This window comes from Elephantulus edwardii, unplaced genomic scaffold (genome assembly GCF_000299155.1).
Source record: "Elephantulus edwardii isolate Elephantulus edwardi_28Jun2011 unplaced genomic scaffold, EleEdw1.0 scaffold00257, whole genome shotgun sequence".
NCBI lineage: Eukaryota > Metazoa > Chordata > Mammalia > Macroscelidea > Macroscelididae > Elephantulus > Elephantulus edwardii.
The window spans coordinates 3568844-3573716 of record NW_006400007.1 but is presented as its reverse complement, the minus strand read 5'-3'; positions in this window follow the sequence as shown (position 1 = coordinate 3573716).

Genomic DNA, 4873 nt, shown 5'->3' with positions numbered 1-4873 from the left:
ATAGCAATGCTTTATACTATTTTAATTTTTTTTTACTTTCTAAAGGAATTTTTTATCATTTTTTATTTTATATTTATTTACTTACAAAGTTCATATACATTGTTTTTCAAACTAGATCTTTTCCCTTTCCTTTACCCTCCCTCCATCCATCCAATTGTGTGACCCTATGGTTAAGTCCCTCCCCAGAAAACTTACTGACTGGGAACAAACATTTGGCAATGCCATTTCAGACAAGGGTCTCTTAACAAAAGTTTACAGAATACTCCTGTGCCTCCAGAAGAAAAAGACTGATAATCTAATTACAAAATGGGCAAAAGACATGAAAAGATTTTTCACAGAGGAGGGCATTCAGATGGCCAACTGACACATGTAGAAATGCTCAAAATCACTGGCAGTAAGAGAGATGCAAATCAAAACCACAATGAGACATCATCTTAGGTCAGTAGCAGTGGCAAAGTTTAATAGAGCAGCAAGTAATAAATGTTGGAGAAGATAGAGCAAAGTTTAGGGCTGTTGTCCATAGGGTTGCTATGAGTCACAGGTGACTCAGTGGCACATAACAACAACAACAACATGTCTGTCTATATATAATCTTCCCAGGAATTGACAGAATACCAATTGATATATTTCAGCAAACCAATGCTGCCCTGTATGTGCTCACCAGGTTGTGCCAACAAATCTGGAGGACAACTACCTGGCCAACTGACTGAAAGAGATCCATATTTATTCCCATTCCAAACAACAACAACAATAAAAAAAAGGTGCCTAACAGTGTGGAAGTTAACGTACAATATCACTCATATCACACGCAAGCAAAATCATGCTGAAAATTATCCAGAAATGACTGGAACAGTAGTATATTGATAGAGAACTACCAGAAATACAAGCTGGGTTTAGAAGAGGCCATGACACTAGAGACATTATTGCCAATGTCAGAAGGATCTTGGCAGAAATAAGAGTATCAGAGGGATATCTATCTGTGTTTCATTGACTATGTAAAGGCATTTAACTGTGTGGATCACAACAAACTGTTAACCTTGAGGAAAATGGGAATCCCAGAACACTTGATTGTACTTATGTGAAACCTATACTTGGACCAGGAAGCAGTCCTCAGAACAGAGCAGGGAAACACTGCATGGTTCAAAATCAGGAAGGGAGTATGTCAGGGATGTGTTCTGCCTCCATTCCTTTTCAACCTGTATGCAGACAGATCATTTGGGAGGCTGGGCTTTATGAGGAGGATTGTGGAATCAGGATTAGAGGAAGACTCATCAGCAACCTATGTTATGTAGATGACACAACCTTGCTTGCTGAAACTGAGGCACACTTAAAAGCGTTTGCTGCAGAAGATCAAGGACTTTAGTCTTCAATATGGATGAAATCTCAACATCAAGAAGGCAAAGATTCTCAACACTGGGTAATTGGTAGCATTGTGATAGATGGAGAAGAGATTGAGATTGTTAACAGCTTGCTCAGCTCTACAATCTTGGCACCAACAGTTTGGAAATAAAAAGACAAATTGAATTATGTAAATCTAATTATGTAAAGGTCAAGGACCTTTTCAGAGTACTGTGAAACAACAATGTCAGCCTGGAGACTAAGGTGAAGCTGATCCAGGCCACGGTCTTTGCAGTTATTTGCTATGCATCAGAGAGATGGACAGTAACTAAGGACGAAAGAAGAATTATGGGTACCTTTGAGTTATGGTTCTAGAGAAGAGTTTTGAATATACCACCGACTGTCAAAAAAACCAAATAGGTCTGTCTTGGAGAGAGTGAAACCAAGTTTCTCCTTGGAGGCTAGGATTTTGACATCTCCCATACATTGGGCATGTGGCCAGGAAGGACTGAATCACTGGAGAAGGACATCATGCTCAGAAGGGTTGAGGGACAGCGCAGGAGAGGAAGACCTCAGATGGATTGGTAGACTAACTAGGGCAATAGGGATAGGTGGGTCAGAGTCAGTGAGACTGGCTCAGGACAGTGCAGGCTACAATATCTCTATATACATACAGAGGATCACTATGAATCTCAAGCAACTTGATGGCACATAACAACAATGTATACAAACACATTTCTAGAAACATCACAATGGTAGAAGTTATACAATAAGGGGCTATTACTATCAGTTACTAATATTTACCCACGAGTGATTCAGAGAACTGCAATGAAAAAGGAAGATTAAGGGGATGTACCCATGAAACTAAACCCTCTCCTCTAACCCTGCTGTCAGAAAAGCAGAACTATTTACAAACTATTTCTGGAAAACGCACTAGTACTCAAAAAACTATGCCTGAAAATGGAGGCCAGATGTCTTGGTGTGGATATTTTCACTTTTTTTTTTTTTTTTTTTTTTTTTTTTTTTTTAGCTTTTGAGGGTTTGGTTTTCTTTATTATTCATTCATTTTTGAGGGGTTTTCTTTTATAAGAGAACTTTTTTTTCCACTTTATTTTTAATAATTCTACCTCTTCTCATTGGAAAAGGACTATATTTTCTTGTGATTGATTCAGACATGAGGGAACTATTTTAAAAAATGACAATTATTACCTAAGAACCTAGAAATAGTAAAAACTATAAAACTGATTGAAATATTTTTCATAATCTGGTGGGCAATAATGTCTTTCATATAAAAAGAATTTTTACACAAAAATAATTTTAGTTTTTATATGATGGGCTATAATATTTTAACCCCTTCTCCACCTCCCTCCATTGAAGACAAAACAAATGCCCAGAGGATAGAATAAAATTCTCCTTAGAAGTATCAAACAATTTTTAAAAATCAAGATCTATGGGCAGAAAAGAGTTTGGAGAAGATTAAAATCTACAAATAGAAAGACTTAAAGGGAGCAGCACTCTAGCAGCCAGCTACCAGCAATTTGTTTAGCTGAGGAATACATGTTTAGTTTCAGGACCACAAGTGGCAAAGAATAGAAGGCAGGTGAAAATCTGAGAGTATTTGTAACTATTCAAAAAAAAAAAAAAAGAAAAAGAAAGAAAGAAATTAAATATCTTCCCCTAGAAGTAGTGGTATTAAAGGTTTTGGTTAAAAAATGAAAAGAAGAAAAATAAAGTTACACATTCGACTTAGAAAATAAAAAATAAAACTGCCTACTTTGTACTGGACAGCATGGTCTACATAGAAAATACAAATAAATCTAAGAATAGACAATTTCTTATAAATAAGAGAATTAGAAAAACAACCTAGGTATAAGATCAGCATATAAAAATAAATTTTTTTTGCATACATTGACAACAATTTGGAAGTATAAATTTTTTAAAGATACCAATTATATTATAATCAATAAACAAAGTATGTAGACGATTCATTAGAAATTATAAAAATCACTAAAAAAATTTCGTACTCAGGTAGAGCTAATATGATCAAAAGTAGTAAAGTACAACAGTATAAAGTTATTATTGCCTACCAAATAATTCACTGATTTGGCAGTACTTGATTTTCTTTTCACAAAGTGTCCTTCTTCTTAGGCTTTTGTTCTGTCATCAAAGTGCACTTGTCTGTTAACACTAGCCCTTCCATTTTGTTGGTAGGGATCTGACAGTTACTTTTAAAAATCTTTAAGTTAATTAATTGTAAAAAGTATAATTTTGGAGTTTTTTATTTCATTACAATCGGACAATCTCAGCCTTTTAAGGGAATCCAGTCCACTTACATTTAGTGTAATGAAGTGTTCTTTCTTTTGTTCCATTCAAGTTACTGATAATCCTTTCCTGCCCACTGTTAATTTTCATTAATAACTGCCACTTTGTTGTGCTCATAAACATATTTCTCTAATATACTAAACAAAAGGGTATAATGTGCAACAACAAAGTTTCTAAGATACACACATTTTCCTTTGTCCCACAACACAATTTCAGACGGAACACTTTTTTTTTTTTAAGTAAAACTTTATCTCAACAGGGTGCTAGTTAAAAACGTGTCTATTCAATGTTATTCTTGTGTACCACAGAGTCGGAACTGACCCATAACTGACCTTCCTGCGGGTTTTCAGAGGCAGTTAATCCTACAGAGAGGAGACTGCCCATCCTTCTCCCACAGAGAAGCTAATGGCCTCAAAGGACTGCAGTTTCTTGCCACTAGCGCTCCCTACTATAGGGGAATCGAAGGGAATAACACCCCCCACACACACACATACACACACACACTAAAAACAGAGACTAGAGTAGTAGTTGTTGTTAAATGCCTACCAATTCGACTACAAGATCTCCGTTAACCTTACCATGTCACCTCATCTTCTTGAGGACTCCCTCTCCTGCCTCTTTAGAGGACCCTCTACCTTTCCCAGCATGTCTTTTTCCAAGGATTGATCCTCTTGACAACACGTCCAAAGTGTGTGAGATCACGTTGCCTATAAGTAGCGCAGGTCATTTTAACTGTCAGAAATAACAGCCAATCAGTGCTCATCATCTCCTGGCAGGTAAAACCAACAGATTAATCCTGGCAGGTGCTCGAGTCCTAAAAGTAGAGCGTCGATGTATTCGGTCGGTTAAAGGCACTTCCAGAAGCAATGTGGTGGGCTGAGTTAATCAGTGGATGCCTAGAAAGTAAAATTTCCTTTGCAAGGAAGGAGATTGTCCTGAAATAGTTTCAGTAGTGAAAGAATATTCTATTCCTAGCCCTGCCTCTACTTCGCGATATTGTGTGCAGCAAGTCATCTATTTTTACGGGGTCTCTAACGCCACCTATAAAATGAATAGGAGCACTAGCCTTTAAAGTTGTGGCCCTGGAAACCTAGGATCACTGCCATGATATTGGTTGGTCTCGTGTCTGTGGCCTTACCTTGACCTGCAACATTTTACCCTCAGTGACCTGAATACCAGAGTTACATTTTTTTAGCTATGACATAGTCACATG